Below are 26,487 nucleotides of genomic sequence, written 5' to 3' on the forward strand. Positions count from 1 at the left end.
TGTTTTACTCTTACATATACCTCAATTAAAACAAGTTATACTAATCTATAAATCTGCTTCTAATGCCATATGTTAAATCATCGACGCTGATGTTAAGTGCAGGAGTACAATGCATGGATTTTATTTACAATATAATGTTTCCTTCTTTGTTACGCATCAACAGAAATTAAAATTATATTTCAATTGATCTACATCGACCGGGAGTCGAATCCGGAAATAGTGCTTGGAAAGAACCAATGCCAACAGTTACACCATCGCCGCTGTAGATGAAGTGAATAAGAACACTGTTTTTCTCTTAGATATACGTCAACTAAAACTTATTACACAATAATTTTATATCTGCTTCTAACGTTAAATGTTAAACCATCGACACTCATGTTGAAATGCAGGAATACAATGTATAGATTTTATTCAGAATACGATGTATTCTTCTATGTTATGCATCAACTCTAATGTTATGCTGAAAAACTGAGCGAACTTCGCTCCTAGTTTACACGACGTTTTGGTGACTTTGAATCACAGAAAAGTAATTTTGAGCTGCTACGCAATCCATTTGCAGTTGACGTAGAAACTGCGCCTGCAAATATTCAGATGGTTCTTATAGAACTGCAGTGTAATGGGACACTAAAAGAAAAGTACAGCACAGTTGGGCCTACAAAATTTATTTACTTCATTCCTGAAACAGTGCCCCATCTCCGTCTACATGCGGCTCGAACCTTTTGTATGTTTGGTAGCACATATCAATGTGAACAGTTATTTTCTGTGACGAAGATTAACAAAACATCACACAGAAGTCGTTTTACTGATGAACACCCACAGTCCATTTTAAGAATTTCGACAACACAAAGTCTTACCCCAAACATTAACAAACTTGTTTCCATAAAAAGATGTCAAACATCCAGCGCTGATAAAGTGGTACCAATGAAGTAAAGACAGTGGAATGCTTTAATTTGCTAACCTTTTAACTTTCAAATGCACAGTTTCATTTACATTTTTTTATACAGGTTACCTGTAGTATGGTCGTGTTTGACAGAATCTTGTTATTGCATTTCTGCGTATGAGCTTATAGATACAGCATACCGTAAGTCGCGTACATTCATTTTTTATATATTTATTTTATCAGTTTACTTTGTGCTCATATTTGAGAGCGGCTTCTTTAAACATCGTAAAATGCAGCACAAATTTAACAAAATAGTTTTCAATTCACGTTGTTCCAACTGATTACACGGCCGAAATTCCGTGAAATAGACTGGTTTTCCCCAAAGCCTTGTTTTCAATAATAAGCCTACTTCGTGGTAGGTGAGCTTTTATTCTACTTCTTGGTAGGGTACATCATCGAGTGCGACGTATTTTTACTTTTTTTCGTAGGTATTTGTGCGATTTATTTTCGAAGAAGAATACTACACTGAGCTTTAAACATAAAAAATTTGGTTTTATTTCGCTGCCTGTTCCAATTAATGTACTGGTGTCGCAAAACGTTTAATAAAATCACATCAAGTTACGAAACATTCAATTAGTTATCAATTTATCATCCATACGGCCCGCAGCGTTAAAAAAGTATTGAGTCTTGGCCCTTGGTGCGATTGAGTTTGACAGCCATGCGTTACACCGTCGACGGTGTTGCTGAAGTACAAGAATACAACGTTTTCCACTTAGATAAACTTCAATTAAAAAAAAATATATTAATCTATAAATCTGCTTCTAATGCTATATGTTAAAGTTAAACCATCGACGCTGACGTTGAAATGAAGCTGACGCAGGAGATGAACTGAAAGTAAAATGATAATTGAATTAGTCTGCGTCGACCGGGAGTCGATCCCGAAACTAGTGCTTGGAATGCACCAATGCTAACCGTTCAACAGTCGACGCTGTTGCTGAAGAACAAGAATACAATGTTTTCCTCTTAGATACAATGTTTTGGACTTAATTATAGCTCAATCAAAGTTTGTTAATCTATAAATCTGCTGCTAATGCTAAATGTTACACTATCAATGTTGATGTTGGAATTCAGAATTTTCATGTATAGATTGTATATAGAAAACAACGGATTCTTATTGTTATGCATCAACGGAAAGTAAAATGACAAATCAGTTAGTTTGGGTCGACCGGGAGTCGAACCCGGAACTAGTGCTTGGAAGGCACCAATGCTAACCGTTACAACATCAACTGCAAGTATACAAACAATTCAGTTAGTCTGCATCGACCGGTAGTCGAACCTGGAACTAGTGCTTGGAAGGCACCAATGCTAACCGTTACAACGTCGACGCTGTTGCCGAAATGAATAAGAACAATGTTTTTCTCTTAGGTAAAATTCAACTAAAACTAATTACACAATTCTATACATCTGCTTGTAATGCTAAATGTTACACCATCTACGCTCATGTAGAAATGCAGGAATACAATGCATGGGCATCTAATTAGTCTGCGTCGACAGGTAGTCGAACCCGGAACTAGTGCTTGGAAGGCACCAATGCTAACCGTTACACCATCGACTCTGTTGCTGAAATGAATAAGAACAATGTTTTTCTCTTAGGTAAAATTCAACTAAAACTAATTAAACAATTCTATACATCTGCTTGTATTGCTAAATGTTACACCATCTACGCTCATGTAGAAATGCAGGAATAAAATGCATGGGCATCTAATTAGTCTGCGTCGACAGGAAGTCGAACCCGGAGCTAGTGCTTGGAAGGCACCAATGCTAACCGTTACACCATCGACGCTGTTGCTGTTGTACAAGAATACAATGTTTTCCACTTAGATATACCTCAATTAAAAAAAAGTTTGCCAATCTATAAATCTGCTTCTAATAGTAAAGGTTACACTATCGATGTTGATGTTGAAATGCAGAATTACCATGTATGGAATGTACACAGAATACAATGCATTTTTCTTGTTATACATCAACCGAAAGTAAACAAACAATTCAGTTAATACTCGTCGACCGCGTGTCAATTCCGGAACTAGTGCTTGGAAGGCACCAATGCTAACCGTTACACCATTTACGCTTTTGCTGAAGTGAAAAAGAACAATGTTTTCCTCTTAAGTAAACGTCAATTAAAAGTAATTGCACAATTCTACACATCTGCTTCTAATGCTAAATGTCACACTATCTACGCTGATGTTGAAATGCTGGCATACAATGCATGGGATTTGTACCGAATGCAATGTATTCTTCTTTGTTATACATCAACTGAATGTAAACAAACAATTCAGTTGTACAAGAATACAATGTTTTATTCTTAGACATACCTCAACTAAAAAAAGTATGCTAATCTACAAATCTGCTTGTAATAGCAAACGTTACACCATCGATGTTGCAGTGCAGAATTATCATGTATAGAATGTACACAGAATGCAATGCATTCTTCTTGTTATTCTTCAACTGAAATTAAACAAAAAATTCAATTAGTCTGCGTCGACCGGGAGTCGAAACCGGAACTAGTGCTTGGAAGGCACCAATGCTAACCGTTATACCATCGACGCTGTTGCTGTGGTACAAGAATACAATGTTTTCCACTTATATATACCTCAATTAAAAAAATATACTAATATATAAATCTGCTACGAATTCTAAATGTTAGATCATCGTCCCTGATGTTGAAGAGTAGGTTTGCAATGTATAGACTGTATACAGAATACAATGTATTCTTCCTTCTTATGCATCAACTGAAGGTAAAAAGATAATTCAATTAGTCTGCGTCGACCAGGAGTCGAACCCGGATCTAGTGCTTGGAAGGCACCAATGCTAACCGTTACACCATCGACGCTGTTGCTGTTGTACAAGAATACAATGTTTTCCACTTAGATATAACTCAATTAAAAAAAAGTATACCAATCCATAAATCTGCTTCTAATAGTAAATGTTTCAACATCGATGTTGATGTTGAAGTGCAGAATTACCATGTAAGGAATGTACACAGAATACAATGGCACCAATGCTAACAGTTACACCACCAACGCTTTTGCTGAAGTGAAAAACAACAATGTTTTCCACTTGAGGAAACGTTAACTAAAACATATTGCACAATTCTATACATCTGCTTCTAATGCTAAATGTCACACCATCTACGCTCATGTTGAAATGCCGGAATACAATGCATGATTTTTATACCGAATACAATGTATTCTTCTTTGTGATGCATCAACTGGAAGTAAAAAAACAATTCAATTAGTTTGCGTCGACCAGGAGTCGAACCCGGATCTAGTGCTTGGAAGGAACCAATGCTAACCGTTACACCATCGACGCTGTTGTTGTTGTACAAGAATACAATGATTTCCACTTAGATATACCTCAATTAAAAAGAGGTATGCTAATCTATAAATCTGCTTCTAATAGTGAAGGTTACACCATCGATGTTGATGTTGAAATGCTGGAATACAATGCATGGGTTTTATACCAAATACAATGTATTCTTATTTGTTATGCATCAACTGCAAGTAAACAAACAATTCAGATAGTCTGCGTCGACCGGGAGTCGAACCCGGAACTAGTGCTTGGAAGGCACCAATGCTAACCGTTACACCATCGACGCTGTTGATGTTGTATACCAATACAATGTTTTCCAATTATATAACTTATACCTCAAATAAAAGAAGTATGCGAATCTATAAATCTGCTTCTAATAGTGAAGGTTACACCATCGATGTTGATGTTGAAGTGCAGAATTATCATGTATAGAATGTACACACAATACAATTTATCTTTCTTGTTATACATCAACTGAATGTAAACAAACAATTCAGTTAGTCTGCGTCGACCGGGAGTCGAACCCGGAACTAGTGCTTGGAAGGCACCAATGCTAACCATTACACCATCGACGCTGTTGCTGAAGTGAAAAAGAAAAATATTTTCCTCTTAGGTAAACGTCAACTAAAATTAATTGCACAATTCTATACATCTGCTTCTATTGCTAAATGTCACACCATCTACGCTGATGTTGAAATGCTGGCATACAATGAATGGGTTTTGTACCGAATACAATGTATTCTTCTTTGTTATACATCAACTGAATATAAACAAAACATTCAGTTAGTCTGCGTCGACCGGGAGTAGAACCCGGAACTAGTGCTTGGAAGGCACCAATGCTAACCGCACCATCGACGCTGTTGCTGTTGTACAAGAATACAATGATTTCCACTTAGATATACCTCAACTAAAAAAAATATGCTAATCTATAAATCTGCTTCTAATGGTAAATGTTACACCATCGATGTTGATGTTGAAGTGCAGAATTACCATGTATAGAATGTACACAAAATACAATGCATTCTTCTTGTTATGCATCAACTGAAAGTAAACAAAGAATTCAGTTAGTCTGCGTCGAGCGGGAGTCGAATTCGGAACTAGTGCTTGGAAGGCACCAATGCTAACCGTTACACCATCGACGCTTTTGCTGTTTTACAAGAATACAATGTATTTCACTTAGATATACCTCAAATAAAAAAAGTATGCTAATATATAAATCTGCTTCTAATAGTAAACGTTACACCATCGATATTGCAGTGCAGAATTACTATGTATAGTTTGTACACAGAATGCAATGCATTCTTCTTGTTATTCATCACCTGAAAGTAAACAAACAATTCAGTTAGTCTGCGTCGACCGGGAGTCGAATCCGGAACTAGTGCTTGGAAGGCACCAATGCTAACCGTTACAACATCTACGCTGTTGCTAAAGTGAAACAGAACAATGTTTTGTCTTAGATAAACGTCAACTAAAACTAATTGCACAATTCTATACATCTGCTTCTAATGCTAAATGTCACACCTTCTACGCTGATGTTGAAATGCTTGTATACAATGCATGGGTTTTATACCAAATACAATGTATTCTTCTTTGTTATGCATGAACTGAAAGTAAACAAAGAATTCAATTAGTCTGCGTCGACCGGGAGTCAAACCCGGAACTAGTGCTTGGAAGGCACCAATGCTAACCGTTACACCAACGACGCTGTTGCTGTTTTACAAGAATACAATGTATTTCACTTAGATATACCTCAACTAAAAAAAGTATGCTAATCTATAAATCTGCTTCTAATAGTAAAGGTTACACCATCGATGTTGATGTTGAAGTGCAGAATTATCATTTATAGAATGTACACTTAATACAATGCATCTTTCTTGTTATACATCAACTGCAAGAAAACAAAGAATTCAATTAGTCTGCGTCGACCGGGAGTCGAATCCGGAACTAGTGCTTGGAAGGCACCAATGCTAACCGTTACAACATCTACGCTGTTGCTAAAGTGAAACAGAACAATGTTTTGTCTTAGGTAAACGTCAACTAAAAGTAATTGCACAATTCTATACATCTGCTTCTAATGCTAAATTTGTCACCTTCTACGCTGATGTTGAAATGCTTGTATACAATGCATGGGTTTTATACCAAATACAATGTATTCTTCTTTGTTATGCATGAACTGAAAGTAAACAAAGAATTCAGTTAGTCTGCGTCGACCGGGAGTCGAACCCGGAACTAGTGCTTGGAAGGCACCAATGCTAACCGTTACACCATCGACGCTGTTGCTGTTGTACACGAATACAATGTTTTCCACTTATATAACTTATACCTCAAATAAAAGAAGTATGCTAATCTATAAATCTGCATCTAATAGTAAAGGTTACACCATCGATGTTGATGTTGAAGTGCAGAATTATCATGTATAGAATGTGCATTTAATACAATGCATCTTTCTTGTTATACATCAACTGCAAGAAAACAAAGAATTCAATTAGTCTGCGTTGACCGGGAGTCGAACCCGGAACTAGTGCTTGGAAGGCACCAATGCTAACCGTTACACCATCGACGCTGTTGCTGTTGTGCAAGAATACAATGATTTCCACTTAGATATACCTCAACTAAAAAAAATATGCTAATCTATAAATCTGCTCCTAATGGTAAATGTTACACCATCGACGTTGATGATGAAATGCAGAATTACCATGTATAGAATGTACACAAAATACAATGCATTCTTCTTGTTATGCATCAACTGAAAGTAAACAAAGAATTCAGTTAGTCTGCGTCGACCGGGAGTCGAATCCGGAACTAGTGCTTGGAAGGCACCAATGATAACCGTTACACCATCGACGCTGTTGCTAAATTGAAACAGAACAATGTTTTGGTCTTAGGTAAACGTCAACTAAAAGTAGTTGCACAATTCTATACATCTGTTTCTAATGCTAAATGTCTCACCTTCTACGCTGATGTTGAAATGCTTGTATACAATGCATGGGTTTTATACCAAATACAATGTATTCTTCTTTGTTATGCAAGAACTGAAAATAAACAAACAATTCAGTTAGTCTGCGTCAACCGGGAGTCGAACCCGGAACTAGTGCTTGGAAGGCACCAATGCTAACCGTTACACCATCGACGCTGTTGCTGTTGTACACGAATACAATGTTTTCCACTTATATAACTTATACCTCAAATAAAAGAAGTATGCTAATCTATAAATCTGCATCTAATAGTAAAGGTTACACCATCGATGTTGATGTTGAAGTGCAGAATTATCATGTATAGAATGTACACTTAATACAATGCATCTTTCTTGTTATACATCAACTGCAAGAAAACAAAGAATTCAATTAGTCTGCGTCGACCGGGAGTCGAACCCGGAACTAGTGCTTGGAAGGCACCAATGCTAACCGTTACACCATCGACGCTGTTGCTTTTTTACAAGAATACAATGTATTTCACTTAGATATACTTCAAATAAAAAAAGTATGCTAATATATAAATCTGCTTCTAATAGTAAACGTTACATCATCGATATTGCAGTGCAGAATTACTATGTATAGTATGTACACAGAATGCAATGCATTCTTCTTGTTATTCATCACCTGAAAGTAAACAAACAATTCAGTTAGTCTGCGTCGACCGGGAGTCGAACCCGAAACTAGTGCTTGGAAGGCACCAATGCTAACCGCACCATCGACGCTGTTGCTGTTGTACAAGAATACAATGATTTCCACTTAGATATACCTCAACTAAAAAAAATATGCTAATCTATAAATCTGCTTCTAATGGTAAATGTTACACCATCGATGTTGATGTTGAAATGCAAAATTACCATGTATAGAATGTACACAAAATACAATGCATTCTTCTTGTTATGCATCAACTGAAAGTAAACAAAGAATTCAGTTAGTCTGCGTCGACCGGGAGTCGATACCGGAACTAGTGCTTGGAAGGCACCAATGCTAACCGTTACACCATCGACGCTGTTGCTGTTGTGCATGAATACAATGATTTCCACTTAGATATACCTCAACTAAAAAAAATATGCTAATCTATAAATCTGCTTCTAATGGTAAATGTTACACCATCGACGTTGATGTTGAAATGCAGAATTACCATCTATAGAATGTACACAAAATACAATGCATTCTTCTTGTTATGCATCAACTGAAAGTAAACAAAGAATTCAGTTAGTCTTCGTCGACCGGGAGTCGAATCCGGAACTATTGCTTGGAAGGCACCAATGCTAACCGTTACACCATCGACGCTGTTGCTAAATTGAAACAGAACAATGTTTTGGTCTTAGGTAAACGTCAACTAAAAGTAATTGCACAATTGTATACATCTGCTTCTAATGCTAAATGTCTCACTTTCTACGCTGATGTTGAAATGCTTGTACACAATGCATGGGTTTTATACCAAATAAAATGTATTCTTCTTTGTTATGCATCGACTGAAAGTAAACAAAGAATTCAGTTAGTCTGCGTCGAGCGGGAGTCGAATTCGGAACTAGTGCTTGGAAGGCACCAATGCTAACCGTTACACCATCGACGCTGTTGCTGTTTTACAAGAATACAATGTATTTCACTTAGATATACCTCAAATAAAAAAAGTATGCTAATATATAAATCTGCATCTAATAGTAAAGGTTACACCATCGATATTGCAGTGCAGAATTACTATGTATAGTATGTACACAGAATGCAATGCATTCTTCTTGTTATTCATCCCCTGAAAGTAAACAAACAATTCAGTTATTCTGCGTCGAGCGGGAGTCGAATCCGGAACTAGTGCTTGGAAGGCACCAATGCTAACCGTTACACCATCTACGCTGTTTCTAAAGTGAAACAGAACAATGTTTTGGTCTTAGATAAACGTCAACTAAAACTATTTGCACAATTCTATACATCTGCTTCTAATGCTAAATGTCACACCTTCTACGCTGAAGTTGAAATGCTTGTATACAATGCATGGGTTTTATACCAAATACAATGTATTCTTCTTTGTTATGCAAGAACTGAAAGTAAACAAACAATTCAGTTAGTCTGCGTCGACCGGGAGTCGAAACCGGAACTAGTGCTTGGAAGGCACCAATGCTAACCGTTACACCATCGTCGCTGTTGCTAGACTGAAACAGAACAATGTTTTGGTCTTAGATAAACGTCAACTAAAACTAATTGCACAATTCTATACATCTGCTTCTTTTGCTAAATGTCACACCTTCTACGCTGATGTTGAAATGCTTGTATACAATGCATGGGTTTTATACCAAATACAATGTATTCTTCTTTGTTATGCATGAACTGAAAGTAAACAAACAATTCAGTTAGTCTGCGTCGACCGGGAGTCGATACCGGAACTAGCGCTTGGAAGGCACCAATGCTAACCGTTACACCATCGACGCTGTTGCTGTTGTACACGAATACAATGTTTTCCACTTATATAACTCATACCTCAAATAAAAGAAGTATGCTAATCTATAAATCTGCTTCTAATAGTAAAGGTTACACCATCGATGTTGATGTTGAAGTGCAGAATTATCATTTATAGGATGTACACTTAATACAATGCATCTTTCTTGTTATACATCAACTGCAAGAAAACAAAGAATTCAATTAGTCTGCGTCGACCGGGAGTCAAACCCGGAACTAGTGCTTGGAAGGCACCAATGCTAACCGTTACACCATCGACGCTGTTGCTGTTGTGCAAGAATACAATGTTTTACACTTAGATATACCTTAATAAAAAAAAGTATACTAATATATATAAATCTGCTTCTAATAGTAAAGGTTACACCATCGATGTTGAAGTGCACAATTATCATGTATAGAATGTATACACAATACAATGAATCTTTCTTGTTATACATCAACTGCAAGTAAAAAACAATTCAGTTAGTCCGCGTCGACCGGGAGTCGAACCCGGAACTAGTGCTTGGAAGGCACCAATGCTAACCGTTACACCATCGACGCTGTTGCTGTTGTGCATGAATACAAGGTTTTCCACTTAGATATACCTCAACTAAAAAAAATATGCTAATCTATAAATCTGCTTCTAATGGTAAATGTTACACCATCGACGTTGATGTTGAAATGCAGAATTACCATGTATAGAATGTACACAAAATACAATGCATTCTTCTTGTTATGCATCAACTGAAAGTAAACAAAGAATTCAGTTAGTCTGCGTCGACCGGGAGTCGAATCCGGAACTAGTGCCAGGAAGGCACCAATGCTAACCGTTACACCATCGACGCTGTTGCTAAACTGAAACAGAACAATGTTTTGGTCTTAGGTGAACGTCAACTAAAAGTAATTGCACAATTCTATACATCTGCTTCTAATGCTAAATGTCTCACCTTCTACGCTTATGTTGAATTGCTTGTATACAATGCATGGGTTTTATACCAAATACAATGTATTCTTCTTTGTTATGCATGAACTGAAAGTAAACAAACAATTCAGTTAGTCTGCGTCGACCGGGAGTCGAACCCGGAACTAGTGCTTGGAAGGCACCAATGCTAACCGTTACACCATCGACGCTGTTGCTGTTGTACAAGAATACAATGATTTCCACTTAGATATACCTCAACTAAAAAAAATATGCTAATCTATAAATCTGCTTCTAATGGTAAATGTTACACCATCGATTTTGATGTTGAAATGCAGAATTATCATATATAGAATGTACACAAAATACAATGCATTCCTCTTGTTATACATCAACTGAAAGTAAACAAAGAATTCATTTAGTCTGCGTCGAGCGGGAGTCGAATCCGGAACTAGTGCTTGGAAGGCACCAATGCTAACCGTTACACCATCGACGCTGTTGCTAAAGTGAAACAGAACAATGTTTTGGTCTTAGATAAACGTCAACTAAAACTAATTGCACAATTCTATACATCTGCTTCTTTTGCTAAATGTCACACCTTCTACGCTGATGTTGAAATGCTTGTATACAATGCATGGGTTTTATACCAAATACAATGTATTCTTCTTTGTTATGCATGAACTGAAAGTAAACAAACAATTCAGTTAGTCTGCGTCGACCGGGAATCGATACCGGAACTAGTGCTTGGAAGGCACCAATGCTAACCGTTACACCATCGACGCTGTTGCTGTTGTACACGAATACAATGTTTTCCACTTATATAACTTATACCTCAAATAAAAGAAGTATGCTAATCTATAAATCTGCTTCTAATAGTAAAGGTTACACCATCGATGTTGATGTTGAAGTGCAGAATTATCATTTATAGAATGTACACTTAATACAATGCATCTTTCTTGTTATACATCAACTGCAAGAAAACAAAGAATTCAATTAGTCTGCGTCGACCGGGAGTCGAACCCGGAACTAGTGCTTGGAAGGCACCAATGCTAACCGTTACACCATCGACGCTGTTGCTGTTGTACAAGAATACAATGTTTTCCACTTAGATATACCTAAATTAAAAAAAAGTATGCTAATATAGAATTCTGCTTCTAATAGTAAAGGTTACACCATCGATGTTGATGTTGAAGTGCAGAATTATCATGTATAGAATGTACACTTAATACAATGCATCTTTCATGTTATACATCAACTGCAAGAAAACAAAGAATTCAATTAGTCTGCGTCGACCGGGAGTCAAACCCGGAACTAGTGCTTGGAAGGCACCAATGCTAACCGTTACACCATCGACGCTGTTGCTGTTTTAAAAGAATACAATGTATTTCACTTAGATATACCTCAAAGAAAAAAAGTATGCTAATCTATAAATCTGCTTCTAATAGTAAACGTTACACCATCGATATTACACTGCAGAATTACTATGTATAGGATGTACACAGAATGCAATGCATCTTTCTTGTTATTCATCACCTGAAAGTAAACAAACAATTCAGTTAGTCTGCGTCGACCGGGAGTCGAACCCGGAACTAGTGCTTGGAAGGCACCAATGCTAACCGTTACACTATCGACGCTGTTGCTGTTGTACAAGAATACAATGATTTCCACTTAGATATACCTCAACTAAAAAAAATATGCTAATCTATAAATCTGCTTCTAATGGTAAATGTTACACCATCGATTTTGATGTTGAAATGCAGAATTACCATATATAGAATGTACACAAAATACAATGCATTCCTCTTGTTATGCATCAACTGAAAGTAAACAAAGAATTCATTTAGTCTGTGTCGAGCGGGAGTCCAATCCGGAACTAGTGCTTGGAAGGCACCAATGCTAACCGTTACACCATCGACGCTGTTGCTAAAGTGAAACAGAACAATGTTTTGGTCTTAGATAAACGTCAACTAAAACTAATTGCACAATTCTATACATCTGCTTCTTTTGCTAAATGTCACACCTTCTACGCTGATGTTGAAATGCTTGTATACAATGCACGGGTTTTATACCAAATACAATGTATTCTTCTTTGTTATGCATGAACTGAAAGTAAACAAACAATTCAGTTAGCCTGCGTCGACCGGGAGTCGATACCGGAACTAGTGCTTGGAAGGCACCAATGCTAACCGTTACACCATCGACGCTGTTGATGTTGTACACCAATACAATGTTTTCCAATTATATAACTTATACCTCAAAAAAAAGAAGTATGCTAATCTATAAATCTGCTTCTAATGGTAAATATTACACCATCGATGTTGATGTTGAAATGCAGAATTACCATGTATAGAATGTACACAAAATACAATGCATTCTTCTTGTTATGCATCAACTGAAAGTAAACAAAGAATTAAGTTAGTCTGCGTCGACCGGGAGTCGAACCCGGAACTAGTGCTTGGAAGGCACCAATGCTAACCGTTACACCATCGACGCTGTTGCTAAATTGAAACAGAACAATGTTTTGCTCTTAGGTGAACGTCAACTAAAAGTAATTGCACAATTCTATACATCTGCTTCTTTTGCTAAATGTCACACCTTCTACGCTGAAGTTGAAATGCTTGTATACAATGCATGGGTTTTATACCAAATACAATGTATTCTTCTTTGTTATGCAAGAATTGAAAGTAAACAAACAATTCAGTTAGTCTGCGTCGACCGGGAGTCGAACCCGGAACTAGTGCTTGGAAGGCACCAATGCTAACCGTTACACCATCGACGCTGTTGCTAGACTGAAACAGAACAATGTTTTGGTCTTAGATAAACGTCAACTAAAACTAATTGCACAATACTATACATCTGCTTCTTTTGCTAAATGTCACACCTTCTACGCTGATGTTGAAATGCTTGTATACAATGCACGGGTTTTATACCAAATACAATGTATTCTTCTTTGTTATGCATGAACTGAAAGTAAACAAACAATTCAGTTAGTCTGCGTCGACCGGGAGTCGATACCGGAACTAGCGCTTGGAAGGCACCAATGCTAACCGTTACACCATCGACGCTGTTGCTGTTGTACACGAATACAATGTTTTCCACTTATATAACTTATACCTCAAACAAAAGAAGTATGCTAATCTATAAATCTGCTTCTAATAGTAAAGGTTACACCATCGATGTTGATGTTGAAGTGCAGAATTATCATTTATAGAATGTACACTTAATACAATGCATCTTTCTTGTTATACATCAACTGCAAGAAAACAAAGAATTCAATTAGTCTGCGTCGACCGGGAGTCGAACCCGGAACTAGTGCTTGGAAGGCACCAATGCTAACCGTTACACCATCGACGCTGTTGCTGTTGTGCAAGAATACAATGTTTTACACTTAGATATACCTCAATAAAAAAAAGTATACTAATATATATAAATCTGCTTCTAATAGTTAAGGTTACACCATCGATGTTGAAGTGCACAATTATCATGTATAGAATGTATACACAATACAATGAATCTTTCTTGTTATACATCAACTGCAAGTAAACAAACAATTCAGTTAGTCTGCGTCGACCGGGAGTCGAACCCGGAACTAGTGCTTGGAAGGCACCAATGCTAACCGTTACACCATCGACGCTGTTGCTGTTGTGCAAGAATACAATGATTTCCAATTAGATATACCTCAACTAAAAAAAATATGCTAATCTATAAATCTGCTTCTAATGGTAAATGTTACACCATCGACGTTGATGTTGAAATGCAGAATTACCATGTATAGAATGTACACAAAATACAATGCATTCTTCTTGTTATGCATCAAGTGAAAGTAAACAAAGAATTCAGTTAGTCTGCGTCGACCGGGAGTCGAATCCGGAACTAGTGCCAGGAAGGCACCAATGCTAACCGTTACACCATCGACGCTGTTGCTAAATTGAAACAGAACAATGTTTTGGTCTTAGGTGAACGTCAACTAAAAGTAATTGCACAATTCTATACATCTGCTTCTAATGCCAAATGTCTCACCTTCTACGCTTATGTTGAAATGCTTGTATACAATGCATGGGTTTTATACCAAATTCAATGTATTCTTCTTTGTTATGCAAGAACTGAAAGTAAACAAACAATTCAGTTAGTCTGCGTTGACCGGGAGTCGAACCCGGAACTAGTGCTTGGAAGGCACCAATGCTAACCGTTACACCATCGACGATGTTGCTGTTGTACACGAATACAATGTTTTCCACTTATATCACTTATACCTCAAAGAAAAAAAGTATGCTAATCTATAAATCTGCTTCTAATAGTAAACGTTACACCATCGATATTACACTGCAGAATTACTATGTATAGGATGTACACAGAATGCAATGCATCTTTCTTGTTATTCATCACCTGAAAGTAAACAAACAATTCAGTTAGTCTGCGTCGACCGGGAGTCGAACCCGGAACTAGTGCTTGGAAGGCACCAATGCTAACCGTTACACTATCGACGCTGTTGCTGTTGTACAAGAATACAATGATTTCCACTTAGATATACCTCAACTAAAAAAAATATGCTAATCTATAAATCTGCTTCTAATGGTAAATGTTACACCATCGATTTTGATGTTGAAATGCAGAATTACCATGTATAGAATGTACACAAAATACAATGCATTCTTCTTGTTACGCATCAACTGAAAGTAAACAAAGAATTCAGTTAGTCTGCGTCGAGCGGGAGTCGAATCCGGAACTAGTGCTTGGAAGGCACCAATGCTAACCGTTACACCATCGACGCTGTTGCTGTTGTACAAGAATACAATGTTTTCCACTTAGATATACCTAAATTTAAAAAATGTATGCTAATATAGAATTCTGCATCTAATAGTAAAGTTTACACCATCGATGTTGATGTTGAAGTGCAAAATTATCATGTATAGAATGTAGACAGAATTCTATGCATTTTTTTTGTCATACATCAACTGAAAGTAAACAAACAATTCAGTTAGTCTGCGTCGACCGGGAGTCGAACCCGGAACTATTGCTTGGAAGGCACCAATGCTAACCGTTACACCATCGACGCTGTTGCTGTTTTACAAGAATACGATGTATTTCACTTAGATATACCTCAAAGAAAAAAAGTATGCTAATCTATAAATCTGCTTCTAATAGTAAACGTTACACCATCGATATTACAGTGCAGAATTGCTATGTATAGGATGTACACAGAATGCAATGCATTCTTCTTGTTATTCATCACCTGAAAGTAAACAAAGAATTCAATTAGTCTGCGTCGACCGGGAGTCGAACCCGGAACTAGTGCTTGGAAGGCACCAATGCTAACCGTTACACCATCGACGCTGTTGCTGTTGTACAAGAATACAATGTTTTCCACTTAGATATACCTAAATTAAAAAAAGTATGCTAATATAGAATTCTGCTTCTAATAATAAAGGTTACACCATCGATGTTGATGTTGAAGTGCAAAATTATCATGTACAGAATGTACATTAATACAATGCATTTTTCTTGTCATACATCAACTGAAAGTAAACAAACAATTCAGTTAGTCTGCGTCGACCGGGATTTGTACCCGGAACTAGTGCTTGGAAGGCACCAATGCTAATCGTTACACCATCGACGCTGTTGCTGAAGTTCAAGAATACAATGTTTTCGTCTTAGACATACCTCAATTAACACAAAGTATACTAATTATATATCTGCTTCTAATGTTAAATGTTACACCATCTACGCTGATGTTGAAATGCAGGAATACAATGCATCGGTTTTAAATCGAATATAATGTATTTTTTTTGTTATGCATCAACTGAAATTTAAAAAAACAATTCAATTAGTCTGCGTCGTTCGGGACTCGTACTCGGAACTAGTGCTTGGAAGGCACCAATGCTAATCGTTACACTATCGACGCTGTTGCTGTTATACAAAAATACAATGTTTTCCACTTAGATATACCTCAAATAAAAAAAGTATGCTAATCTATAAATCTGCTTCTAATAGTAAACGTTACACCATCGATGTTGATGTTGAAATGCAGAATTACCATGTATAGAATGTACACAAAATACAATGCATTCTTCTTGTTACGCATCAACTGAAAGTAAACAAAGAATTCAGTTAGTCTGCGTCGAGCGGTTGTCGAATCCGGAACTAGTGCTTGGAAGGCACCAATGCTAACCGTTACACCATCGACGCTGTTGCTGTTGTACAAGAATACAATGTTTTCCACTTAGATATACCTAAATTTAAAAAATGTATGCTAATATAGAATTCTGCATCTAATAGTAAAGGTTACACCATCGATGTTGATGTTGAAGTGCAGAATTATCATGTATAGAATGTACACTTAATAAAATGCATCTTTCTTGTTATACATCAACTGCAAGGAAACAAGAATTCAATTAGTCTGCGTCGACCGGGAGTCGAACCCGGAACTAGTGCTTGGAAGGCACCAATGCTAACCGTTACACCATCGACGCTGTTGCTGTTGTACACGAATACAATGTTTTCCACTTATATAACTTATACCTCAAATAAAAGAAGTATGCTAATCTATAAATCTGCTTCTAATAGTAAAGGTTACACCATCGATGTTGATGTTGAAGTGCAGAATTATCATTTATAGAATGTACACTTAATACAATGCATCTTTCTTGTTATACATCAACTGCAAGAAAACAAAGAATTCAATTAGTCTGCGTCGACCGGGAGTCGAACCCGGAACTAGTGCTTGGAAGGCACCAATGCTAACCGTTACACCATCGACGCTGTTGCTGTTGTACAAGAAAACAATGCATCGGTTTTAAATCGAATACAATGTATTTTTTTTGTTATGCATCAACTGAAAGTAAACAAAGAATTCAATTAGTCTGCGTCGACCGGGAATCGAACCCGTAACTAGTGCTTGGAAGGCACCAATGCTAACCGTTACACCATCGACGCTGTTGCTGTTGTACAAGAATACAATGATTTCCACTTAGATATACCTCCACTAAAAAAAATATGCTAATCAATAAATCTGCTTTTAATGGTAAATGTTACACCATCGATGTTGATGTTGAAATGCAGAATTACCATGTATAGAATGTACACAAAATACAATGTATTCTTCTTGTTATACATCAACTGAAAGTAAACAAAGAATTCAGTTAGTCTGCGTCGACCGGGATTCGAACCCGGAACTAGTGCTTGGAAGGCACCAATGCTAACCGTTACACCATCGACGCTGTTGATGTTGTACACGAATACAATGTTTTCCACTTATATAACTTATACCTCAAATAAAAGAAGTATGCTAATCTATAAATCTGCTTCTAATAATAAAGGTTACACCATCGATGCTGATGTTGAAGTGCAGAATTATCATTTATAGAATGTACACTTAATACAATGCATCTTTCTTGTTATACATCAACTGAAAGTAAACAAAGAATTCAATTAGTCTGCGTCGACCGGGAATCGAACCCGTAACTAGTGCTTGGAAGGCACCAATGCTAACCGTTACACCATCGACGCTGTTGCTGTTGTACAAGAATACAATGTTTTCCACTTAGATATACCTCAAATAAAAAAAGTATGCTAATCTATAAATCTGCTTCTAATAGTAAAGGTTACACCATCGATATTGCAGTGCAGAATTATCATGTATAGAATGTACACAGAATGCAATGCATTCTTCTTGTTATTCATCACCTGAAAGTAAACAAAGAATTCAATTAGTCTGCGTCGACCGGGAGTCGAACCCGTAACTAGTGCTTGGAAGGCACCAATGCTAACCGTTACACCATCGACGCTGTTGCTGTTGTACAAGAATACAACGTTTTCCACTTAGATATACCTAAATTAAAATAAAGTACGGTAATATGGAATTCTGCTTCTAATAGTAAAGGTTACACCATCGATGTTGATGTTGAAGTGCAAAATTATCATGAATAGAATGTAGACAGAATTCTATCCTTTTTTCCTTTTTTTTTTTTTTTTTTTTTTTTTTTTTTTTTTGCCTAACTTTTTTTTTTTTTTTTAACCTTTTCATGGGTTTTAACACGACAATGCACGATCAATACACGAAAACACTATTCGATATGCAACACACTTTTGTACATAAATACTTCTTTTGATACTGTCACAATCGAAATTAATTTGAGCACATACTATTCCAAAGGGTTTGTGTTACTGAGTTGTGAACACTTGTCTGGCGACTTTTCTCTGCGCTATTGCGCGCTTTTGACATGGCTTTTATTCTGTTTATCACCTCTTGATAGAGAAACGGTTCTTGTTCGAAAATCACTTTGTTTCTAGATAGCCATATGCAGTACCTTGAAATGCTTAACAATAATATTGTTGCATTCAAATTGGTTTCGCAAACACAAAGTTGTTTTAGTGGACTCAAGTCCAAGGCAATACACATTTGTGGAGAAACTTTCGGCATCAAAACACCACTGATGTTAAATATTACCACGTTTACATAATCCCATATGGGTTGTATACATACACAATCATAAAACAAATGATATACATCTTCATCATGAAGGTCACATAATGGGCATCTTGATGTTTTTTGTATACGTGCTATGCGCTCATTAATACATAAGCAGGGTTGCCATCAGTCTCAACTCAAAAATAAGGACGACTAGAAAATGAAAGACGAATACCACCTTAAACAGTGTACAACAGGAGAAAGCAACCAATGTTCCTAAAAAAAAACAAGACACTATCTGCATGTTCATAATTTTGGTATCTCTTTGGTACAAAATGGTATCGTAAAGGTGACAAAATGCCCAAAATACGAACCTCTGCCCTAAAAATAAGACGAAAATAAGGACGCAAGTGAAAATAAGGACATTTCTTAGAAAAAAGGACAAAAATATTTTCTAAGACACGGACCTTCAAAATAAGGACAAATCTTAGAAATAAGGACGGTATGGCAACCCTGTACATAAGGGTAGCACATTCCATACCATCTTGTAACCAAAAGTTTTTAAATAATTTGGTAGTACCTTATTGTGAATGCCAGTCCACATGTTTTGCATATTTATGGGGAACATAGGTACTAGTACTTGTGCATTTCTCTCGTTTACAATTCTCCTGTAAATTTGTTTGGTTGTCTTTTCAGCAATTTCATCTATGGTAATGCTGTAACGTTTCAGGATATCAACTACGTTGCTATAATATGACGTGGGTTGTGAAGCATGCAGCACAGAATTATTTACAGGCATTGCCAGCATTTTACACAAAGTAAAGCCAATGTAATATTCAAGGAAATACAGCGGTAAGTGTATGCTGTTATTTTGCTTTCGAGCGTTGTAATATTTCTTAACAACTTTTAACTTCAAGATATCTAAATACAATGGAATGTCGATAAAGTCGTATCCACCGTTTTCCCTGGTTTTACTTATCGTTTCCATGTTTAATCTTGCACTAGTGCTAAAAACATAATTTTCAACAATTTTGCGTACATTTCGGCGTTGCTGAAGCGCAAGATCATACACTCTAGAACCATACACAAAAATGGGCAATAATAGTGTTTTTACAATGAGCGATTTTCCATCATACGTCGATCTAAATTTTGAGAAATTCGATACCTTCAAACGCATGCTACGCACCTTGTTTTCGAGCCAATCAGTAATTGCCTGAGGTTTACCATAAGGAACGTTTAAAACATTTATCGAATCGACCCAGGAAAGCGTGAGAAGCTGAGAGTTTTTGCTTTGCTTCCTACCTAGTTTCAAAGCCGTTACTTTACTGAAGTTCACTTTTATTCCCGTCGCTGTAAGGTATTCACCTAATACAACAAAGGCCTGTGACACCGATTGTTCATCTTGGAGCACCAAGGTTGTATCATCAGCGTATGCTATAGTTTTCACAACTTTACCGCCTGAAGCTGGTAGATGTAAACCTTGTATAGCTGTATTCTTGTTTAAAGCAATTATAACCGGCTCCATTGCTAACAGAAACAAATACAAGCTTAATGGATCTCCTTGTCGTAAACCGCGTTCGACGCGAAAATCTGCCCCTATGTGCCCATTTATCATTACACATGTTTGATTATTTATCAGCGTAGTTGTAATCATTTTCGTAAAAATTTCACCAAGCCCGAATTTTTTCAGAATTTCAACCAAGAATTCATGATCGACGCAGTCAAATGCTTTGTAGATGTCAAGAGATACAATGTATCCATCGGTGTTTCTGTTTTTAATATATTCAATACAGTCTCTAAGCAGCGCTGTTCCATCGTTTATATCTCTGCCACACACAGCAAACTGCGTGTCATTGATAAGTTTTGGTACTAAGCTTTTCAATCGTAACGTCATCATTTTGCTAAATATTTTATAATCGACATTCAGTAATGTTATCGGTCGATAATTTTTTATATCAGTCCGTTCGCCTTTCTTAAATATCAGAGTTATCAATCCCCGAGTCAACTCGGCGGGTGGTTGTGATTCAGCAAAAAACTCTTTCGCTACTTCAATCAGCGTGTCGCCTACAAGGCTCCAAAACGTTTTGTAGAATTCTATGCTTAAGCCATCGAGCCCCGGTGTTTTACCATTTTTCATGGATTTAACGGCGAAAAGCATCTCGTCCTTAGTTACTTCTAGATCTAAGGTCTCTGTGGTGTCTCTATCTATTTTTTGTTCAATATCCTGTAGGAACGCGCTTTGTCTCCGTTTGTCAAGTTTTTGTTTCGAGTATAAGGTTTTATAGAAATCAGTCGCAACGTCTAGTTTTTCTTTCGGCGTGTTTGCTTCTATGTTTTGATTTGTGCGCAGCGACTCGATGTAGGTCGCTCTATGATGTTCTTTCAGCTTGCGGTAGAAAAACTTTGTCGGGCGATCTCCGTAGTCAAGTTCATTTGCATGAGCAATTATTCTAATTTTCTTTCGTTTTTCTTTGTGGATAGTAATTAGTTCGGCTTTTGTTTTGCGAAACTCTGTCATGACTTTTTTGCCTTCATTTAAGTCTTGGCGCAAATCATTGAGGCTTGCGTTTAATTCGTGTTCTCGCTGATTCTTTTTTTGGTGAATTCGCTTCGAGTGTTTCTGCACCAGTTCTCTTATTCGGTACTTTGTATCAATCCACCAATCGAGTTTATTTTTGTAAAGAACTTGCAGACTTTTATAATCATGCCAGCTTTCTTTTAATTCTTGAGTAAGGTCTTCATTTTCGTAAACGGTGACATTGTTTTTCCAGTAGCCATTGCCGTAGTTTCTGGAAATGTAATGATAATTACATCTGGAAATGTAATGAAAAATTTAATTTGATATCAACGTGAATCGCATCGTGATCACTTACAGCGCAAGGTTCGATGACATGATTAATGTGCGTGAGCTCGTCTGAACCGTAAAAGCGGTCCAGCCTTGAGTGCGCTTCGTTGCCATGCCAAGTAAAATCTTTTCCGTTCGGTCGTGATATTCTATAGAGGTCTTTCAATCCGTAGGTTTCGCACAAATCCTTCAGGGACTTCGACTCATACCGTTTAACTTGGTGCGCCATAAAGTTATTGCGATCTTTTAGTCGGTCGTCGACGCAGTTGAAATCCCCCGCCAACAGTGTTGGTAATTTACTGTGCACATAAGGATATATGCCGTCATAAAACCGATCTTGCGTGTTGCATTCGTTGCCACTTTCGCGTACTGGTGCGTAAACGTTTACAATGTGCATACTTTCGCCAAAAACACTAATATCCGCGGCTAATGCTCTCCCAAAATTGTCAAAATTTACGCTTTTAACCTCTATATGCTTGTTATTTATTAGTATAGCCAGGCCTCTTGATTGCGTGTTTCCTGAATTCCACAGCGCACGCTTACCCCATTCTTTTGTCCACTGTATTTCGTCCCCCGGGCTAGAGTGCGTTTCTTGTAACAAGGCAACGTCAACGTTTTTGGTGCGTAGCAAGTCATAAACGAAGGCGCGTTTGTCTTGCTTTCGCAATCCATTACAATTAAGACTGAGAATACGTAGAAGAAACATAATAAACGATAACGTAAGGTATCTAAATCCGGAAAAAACGAATACAATAATTACTATTTAAATATAATCTTTAATCCCTTCAATACTCTCACATGTGTATTTATATCCACAATTACAAAAGTATGATTGAGAGGGGCTTATGGCCTTACAAACCACCTCTTCACAGTCACAATGTATAACACACAAATTGCATTCTGTGTTCACACATTTGCCTTGTGTTCTAACAGGGGGTATTAGGTTGTAGCTCTTACATAAACACTCACACAATGAAGCATTACAGGTTGCACATTCAACAAAGTTCTCACCATACTCTGATACATGAGTGTGTGCTTTACAGCAGGATAGGTATTTTAATTCACTTTGACACACATCACAAGGAAAGTCATGCATGTTTCCTTCTGGAATTATCTGTTTAATTCTGTCATTACAGGTATTTATTACTATATAATCTTCAGGGCATTTACTACATTTCCATTTCTTGCACTCCAAGATATGTTCTTCATTGTTACATGCTAGACATTTGACTATGTAAGTATTATCATTATGGCTAACCTTTGTGCAGGGCTTCTCAGATGCCTCATCTGGAGAAGGTCTTTTCCTGTCACTCCTCCTCTCAGTATTCTTTTCTATTGAGTTGTCTTCATTCATATGTACTTCTGTTAGATTGTTTTCTGTCATGTCAAACCAGTCCCTAGGTTGTTCTTCCCCTTTCTTTGTGGTTGCTGTATCAGGTTCATTGCTGTCATTGTTCTTTCCATCTTCAGTATTGTCCTTGTTTGTGTTCATTATAGAATTTTCATGGTTTTCTTCATTGTGAGTGTGGCCAGGTGATTGGTGTCTAGTGAGAGGGTTTCTATAATAATCCATACCTCTTCTAGGGTTTGGCTGATTGTTCTCTTCCAGTGGGGGGTATTCAGAGTTATTTTTGGCAGGACAGTTGATGTGTTTGTGTCCTGGTTTGTTGCAGTACTGGCATGTTGCCAACTGTCCATGGTATTTGACTAGTAGTTCTTCTCCAAGAATATTTAAATAGCTTGGTATTGGTGTTTGATCCAGTTCATCTTTAGCCATTTCCATAATATAAACACCACTGAACAAAGCCTTTGCATCTTTTTTTGGGAAACATTTAATGATTTTACCATGATTTTCTTCTAAGTATGATTTCAAGGCTTCAATAGGAAATGGTGTAGGAATAAAAGATATATGAACATATACCTTATCCGGTTCATACAGCTTTAGGTACCGAATTTCTTCAAGATTAAGAAGTTTTTCATGTAAATCCAGAACATGTTCTCTCGACTTGCAGGTAATATCGATATTGCCGCCTTTCTTCTCCACTAGGCCAACGAGTAATTTTAAAGAAAAGTTAATCTTTTCAAAAATTTTCCAAAGATCTTCCCTTTTGGTACCATAAGATACTCTAAACGTTAGGCAATTTGGCCTTGCATACTCCATAGGTCTTAACTTCTTCTTAACTTTGTCCGAATAAGAAACGGGTTTACTTTCTGCCATAACTTTCGATGATTCAGAGCACTCAAGTGCAAATATTTAACAATATAAGCCGGCGTAATGGGTGGCTAACCCAAAATATTCTACCAGATTTCCACGCGGTTGCTTAACTTCGTCCGCTACAGTCCACCCAGCTCATATCTTCCATTCTATGCATTTTTCTTGTCATACATCAACTGAAAGTAAACAAAGAATTCAGTTAGTCTGCGTCGACCGGGAATCGAACCCGGAACTAGAGCTTGGAAGGCACCAATGCTAACCGTTACACCATCGACGCTGTTGCTGTTGTACAAGAATACAATGATTTCCACTTAGATATACCTCAACTAAAATAAATATTCTAATCTATAAATCTGCTTCTAATAGTAAAGGTTACACCATCGATGTTGATGTTGAAGTGCAAAATTACAATGTATAGAATGTACACAAAATACAATGCATTCTTCTTGTTATGCATCAACTGAAAGTAAACAAAGAATTAAGTTAGTCTGCGTCAACCGGGAGTCGAACCCGGAACTAGTGCTTGGAAGGCACCAATGCTAGCCGTTACACCATCGACGCTGTTGCTAAAGTGAAACAGAACAATGTTTTGGTCTTAGGTAAACGTCAACTAAAAGTAATTGTACAATTCTATACATCTACTTCTAATGCTAAATGTCACACCTTCTACGCGGATGTTTAAATGCTTGTATACAATGCATGGGTTTTATACCAAATACAACGTATTCTTCTTTGTTATGCATCAACTGCAAGTAAACAAAGAATTCAGTTAGTCTGCGTCGACCGGGAGTCGAACCCGGAACTAGTGCTTGGAAGGCACCAATGCTAACCGTTACACCATAGACGCTGTTGCTGTTTTACAAGAATACAATGTATTTTACTTAGATATACCTCAAATAAAAAAATATGCTAATCTATAAATCTGCTTCTAATAGTAAAGGTTACACCATCGATGTTGATGTTGAAGTGCAGAATTATCATGTATAGAATGTAGACAGAATACAATGTATTCTTCTTCTTCATCAACTGCAAGTAAACAAACAATTCAGTTAGTCTGCGTCGACCGGGAGTCGAACCCGGAACTTGTGCTTGGAAGGCACCAATGCTAACAGTTACACCATCGACGCTGTTGCTGAAGTTCAAGAATACAATGTTTTCCACTTAGATATACCTCAATTAAAAAAGTATGCTAATATATAAATTTGTTTCTAATGTTAAATGTTACACCATCTACGCTGATGTTGAAATGCTTGTATACAATGCATGGGTTTTATACCAAATACAATGTATTCTTCTTTGTTATGCATCAACTGAAAGTAAACAAACAATTCAGCTAACCTGCGTCGACCGGGAATCGAATCCGGAACTAGTGCTTGGAAGGCACCAATGCTAACCGTTACACCATCGACACTGTTGCTGTTGTACACGAATACAATGTTTTCCACTTATATAACTTATACCTCAAATAAAAGAAGTATGCTAATCTATAAATCTGCTTCTAATAGTAAAGGTTACACCATCGATGTTGATGTTGAAGTGCAGAATTATCACGTATAGAATGTACACTTAATACAATGCATCTTTCTTGTTATACATCAACTGCAAGAAAACAAAGAATTCAATTAGTCTGCGTCGACCGGGAGTCGAACCCGGAACTATTGCTTGGAAGGCAATAATGCTAACCGTTACACCATCGACGCTGTTGCTGTTGTACAAGAATACAATGTTTTCCACTTAGATATACCTAAATTAAAAAAAAGTATGTTAATATAGAATTCTGCTTCTAATAGTAAAGGTTACATCATCGATGTTGATGTTGAAGTGCAAAATTATCATGTATAGAATGTAGGAAGAATTCTATGCATTTTTCTTGTCATACATCAACTGAAAGTAAACAAACCATTCATTTAGTCTGCGTCGACCGGGAGTCGAACCCGGAACTAGTGCTGGGAAGGCACCAATGCTAACCGTTAAACCATCGACGCTGTTGCTGTTGTACAAGAATACAATGATTTCCACTTATATATAACTCAACTAAAAAAAATATGCTAATCTATAAATCTGCTTCTAATGGTAAATGTTACACCATCGATGTTGATGTTGAAATGCAGAATTACCTTGTATAGAATGTACACAAAATACAATGCATTCTTCTTGTTATGCATCAACTGAAAGTAAACAAAAAATTAAGTTAGTCTGCGTCGACCGGGAGTCGAACCCGGAACTAGTGCTTGGAAGGCACCAATGCTAACCGTTACACCATCGACGCTGTTGCTAAAGTGAAACAGAACAATGTTTTGCTCTTAGGTAAACGTCAACTAAAACTAATTGCACAATTCTATACATCTGTTTCTAATGCTAAATGTCACACCTTCTACGCTGATGTTGAAATGCTGGTATAAAATGCATTGGTTTTATACCAAATACAACGAATTCTTCTTTGT

The 26,487-nt window shown here is 37.0% G+C and overlaps 34 non-coding genes across 34 annotated transcripts; all 34 read right to left on the reverse strand.

Annotated features, from left to right (window-relative positions):
* Nucleotides 1-3,698: 3,698 nt before the first annotated feature.
* On the reverse strand, nt 3,699-3,770 carry Trnag-ucc (transfer RNA glycine (anticodon UCC)). Its single transcript has one exon. It is a non-coding gene; the product is annotated as a tRNA-Gly (tRNA).
* A 693-nt stretch (nt 3,771-4,463) lies between these two features.
* Trnag-ucc (transfer RNA glycine (anticodon UCC)) lies at nt 4,464-4,535 on the reverse strand. Its single transcript has one exon. It is a non-coding gene; the product is annotated as a tRNA-Gly (tRNA).
* Nucleotides 4,536-4,752: 217 nt separating this feature from the next.
* Nucleotides 4,753-4,824, reverse strand: Trnag-ucc (transfer RNA glycine (anticodon UCC)). Its single transcript has one exon. It is a non-coding gene; the product is annotated as a tRNA-Gly (tRNA).
* Nucleotides 4,825-6,451: 1,627 nt separating this feature from the next.
* Nucleotides 6,452-6,523, reverse strand: Trnag-ucc (transfer RNA glycine (anticodon UCC)). The gene has a single exon. It is a non-coding gene; the product is annotated as a tRNA-Gly (tRNA).
* Nucleotides 6,524-6,740: 217 nt separating this feature from the next.
* Trnag-ucc (transfer RNA glycine (anticodon UCC)) lies at nt 6,741-6,812 on the reverse strand. Its single transcript has one exon. It is a non-coding gene; the product is annotated as a tRNA-Gly (tRNA).
* A 212-nt stretch (nt 6,813-7,024) lies between these two features.
* Nucleotides 7,025-7,096, reverse strand: Trnag-ucc (transfer RNA glycine (anticodon UCC)). The gene has a single exon. It is a non-coding gene; the product is annotated as a tRNA-Gly (tRNA).
* Nucleotides 7,097-7,310: 214 nt separating this feature from the next.
* Nucleotides 7,311-7,382, reverse strand: Trnag-ucc (transfer RNA glycine (anticodon UCC)). Its single transcript has one exon. It is a non-coding gene; the product is annotated as a tRNA-Gly (tRNA).
* A 217-nt stretch (nt 7,383-7,599) lies between these two features.
* On the reverse strand, nt 7,600-7,671 carry Trnag-ucc (transfer RNA glycine (anticodon UCC)). Its single transcript has one exon. It is a non-coding gene; the product is annotated as a tRNA-Gly (tRNA).
* A 2,196-nt stretch (nt 7,672-9,867) lies between these two features.
* Nucleotides 9,868-9,939, reverse strand: Trnag-ucc (transfer RNA glycine (anticodon UCC)). The gene has a single exon. It is a non-coding gene; the product is annotated as a tRNA-Gly (tRNA).
* A 207-nt stretch (nt 9,940-10,146) lies between these two features.
* Nucleotides 10,147-10,218, reverse strand: Trnag-ucc (transfer RNA glycine (anticodon UCC)). Its single transcript has one exon. It is a non-coding gene; the product is annotated as a tRNA-Gly (tRNA).
* A 498-nt stretch (nt 10,219-10,716) lies between these two features.
* Nucleotides 10,717-10,788, reverse strand: Trnag-ucc (transfer RNA glycine (anticodon UCC)). Its single transcript has one exon. It is a non-coding gene; the product is annotated as a tRNA-Gly (tRNA).
* A 498-nt stretch (nt 10,789-11,286) lies between these two features.
* On the reverse strand, nt 11,287-11,358 carry Trnag-ucc (transfer RNA glycine (anticodon UCC)). The gene has a single exon. It is a non-coding gene; the product is annotated as a tRNA-Gly (tRNA).
* Nucleotides 11,359-11,575: 217 nt separating this feature from the next.
* Trnag-ucc (transfer RNA glycine (anticodon UCC)) lies at nt 11,576-11,647 on the reverse strand. Its single transcript has one exon. It is a non-coding gene; the product is annotated as a tRNA-Gly (tRNA).
* A 213-nt stretch (nt 11,648-11,860) lies between these two features.
* Nucleotides 11,861-11,932, reverse strand: Trnag-ucc (transfer RNA glycine (anticodon UCC)). The gene has a single exon. It is a non-coding gene; the product is annotated as a tRNA-Gly (tRNA).
* A 206-nt stretch (nt 11,933-12,138) lies between these two features.
* Nucleotides 12,139-12,210, reverse strand: Trnag-ucc (transfer RNA glycine (anticodon UCC)). The gene has a single exon. It is a non-coding gene; the product is annotated as a tRNA-Gly (tRNA).
* Nucleotides 12,211-12,997: 787 nt separating this feature from the next.
* Nucleotides 12,998-13,069, reverse strand: Trnag-ucc (transfer RNA glycine (anticodon UCC)). Its single transcript has one exon. It is a non-coding gene; the product is annotated as a tRNA-Gly (tRNA).
* Nucleotides 13,070-13,283: 214 nt separating this feature from the next.
* On the reverse strand, nt 13,284-13,355 carry Trnag-ucc (transfer RNA glycine (anticodon UCC)). The gene has a single exon. It is a non-coding gene; the product is annotated as a tRNA-Gly (tRNA).
* A 503-nt stretch (nt 13,356-13,858) lies between these two features.
* Trnag-ucc (transfer RNA glycine (anticodon UCC)) lies at nt 13,859-13,930 on the reverse strand. The gene has a single exon. It is a non-coding gene; the product is annotated as a tRNA-Gly (tRNA).
* Nucleotides 13,931-14,138: 208 nt separating this feature from the next.
* On the reverse strand, nt 14,139-14,210 carry Trnag-ucc (transfer RNA glycine (anticodon UCC)). The gene has a single exon. It is a non-coding gene; the product is annotated as a tRNA-Gly (tRNA).
* A 781-nt stretch (nt 14,211-14,991) lies between these two features.
* Trnag-ucc (transfer RNA glycine (anticodon UCC)) lies at nt 14,992-15,063 on the reverse strand. The gene has a single exon. It is a non-coding gene; the product is annotated as a tRNA-Gly (tRNA).
* A 497-nt stretch (nt 15,064-15,560) lies between these two features.
* Nucleotides 15,561-15,632, reverse strand: Trnag-ucc (transfer RNA glycine (anticodon UCC)). Its single transcript has one exon. It is a non-coding gene; the product is annotated as a tRNA-Gly (tRNA).
* A 206-nt stretch (nt 15,633-15,838) lies between these two features.
* On the reverse strand, nt 15,839-15,910 carry Trnag-ucc (transfer RNA glycine (anticodon UCC)). The gene has a single exon. It is a non-coding gene; the product is annotated as a tRNA-Gly (tRNA).
* Nucleotides 15,911-16,974: 1,064 nt separating this feature from the next.
* On the reverse strand, nt 16,975-17,046 carry Trnag-ucc (transfer RNA glycine (anticodon UCC)). The gene has a single exon. It is a non-coding gene; the product is annotated as a tRNA-Gly (tRNA).
* Nucleotides 17,047-17,263: 217 nt separating this feature from the next.
* Trnag-ucc (transfer RNA glycine (anticodon UCC)) lies at nt 17,264-17,335 on the reverse strand. The gene has a single exon. It is a non-coding gene; the product is annotated as a tRNA-Gly (tRNA).
* A 102-nt stretch (nt 17,336-17,437) lies between these two features.
* Nucleotides 17,438-17,509, reverse strand: Trnag-ucc (transfer RNA glycine (anticodon UCC)). The gene has a single exon. It is a non-coding gene; the product is annotated as a tRNA-Gly (tRNA).
* A 212-nt stretch (nt 17,510-17,721) lies between these two features.
* Trnag-ucc (transfer RNA glycine (anticodon UCC)) lies at nt 17,722-17,793 on the reverse strand. Its single transcript has one exon. It is a non-coding gene; the product is annotated as a tRNA-Gly (tRNA).
* Nucleotides 17,794-18,010: 217 nt separating this feature from the next.
* Trnag-ucc (transfer RNA glycine (anticodon UCC)) lies at nt 18,011-18,082 on the reverse strand. The gene has a single exon. It is a non-coding gene; the product is annotated as a tRNA-Gly (tRNA).
* Nucleotides 18,083-18,288: 206 nt separating this feature from the next.
* Nucleotides 18,289-18,360, reverse strand: Trnag-ucc (transfer RNA glycine (anticodon UCC)). The gene has a single exon. It is a non-coding gene; the product is annotated as a tRNA-Gly (tRNA).
* A 5,888-nt stretch (nt 18,361-24,248) lies between these two features.
* On the reverse strand, nt 24,249-24,320 carry Trnag-ucc (transfer RNA glycine (anticodon UCC)). The gene has a single exon. It is a non-coding gene; the product is annotated as a tRNA-Gly (tRNA).
* A 212-nt stretch (nt 24,321-24,532) lies between these two features.
* Trnag-ucc (transfer RNA glycine (anticodon UCC)) lies at nt 24,533-24,604 on the reverse strand. Its single transcript has one exon. It is a non-coding gene; the product is annotated as a tRNA-Gly (tRNA).
* A 214-nt stretch (nt 24,605-24,818) lies between these two features.
* Trnag-ucc (transfer RNA glycine (anticodon UCC)) lies at nt 24,819-24,890 on the reverse strand. The gene has a single exon. It is a non-coding gene; the product is annotated as a tRNA-Gly (tRNA).
* A 492-nt stretch (nt 24,891-25,382) lies between these two features.
* Trnag-ucc (transfer RNA glycine (anticodon UCC)) lies at nt 25,383-25,454 on the reverse strand. Its single transcript has one exon. It is a non-coding gene; the product is annotated as a tRNA-Gly (tRNA).
* A 217-nt stretch (nt 25,455-25,671) lies between these two features.
* On the reverse strand, nt 25,672-25,743 carry Trnag-ucc (transfer RNA glycine (anticodon UCC)). The gene has a single exon. It is a non-coding gene; the product is annotated as a tRNA-Gly (tRNA).
* Nucleotides 25,744-26,240: 497 nt separating this feature from the next.
* Nucleotides 26,241-26,312, reverse strand: Trnag-ucc (transfer RNA glycine (anticodon UCC)). Its single transcript has one exon. It is a non-coding gene; the product is annotated as a tRNA-Gly (tRNA).
* Between the last annotated feature and the right edge of the window lie 175 nt (nt 26,313-26,487).

The sequence above is a fragment of the Clavelina lepadiformis genome, chromosome 5 (genome assembly GCF_947623445.1).
Source record: "Clavelina lepadiformis chromosome 5, kaClaLepa1.1, whole genome shotgun sequence".
NCBI classification, from domain to species: domain Eukaryota; kingdom Metazoa; phylum Chordata; class Ascidiacea; order Aplousobranchia; family Clavelinidae; genus Clavelina; species Clavelina lepadiformis.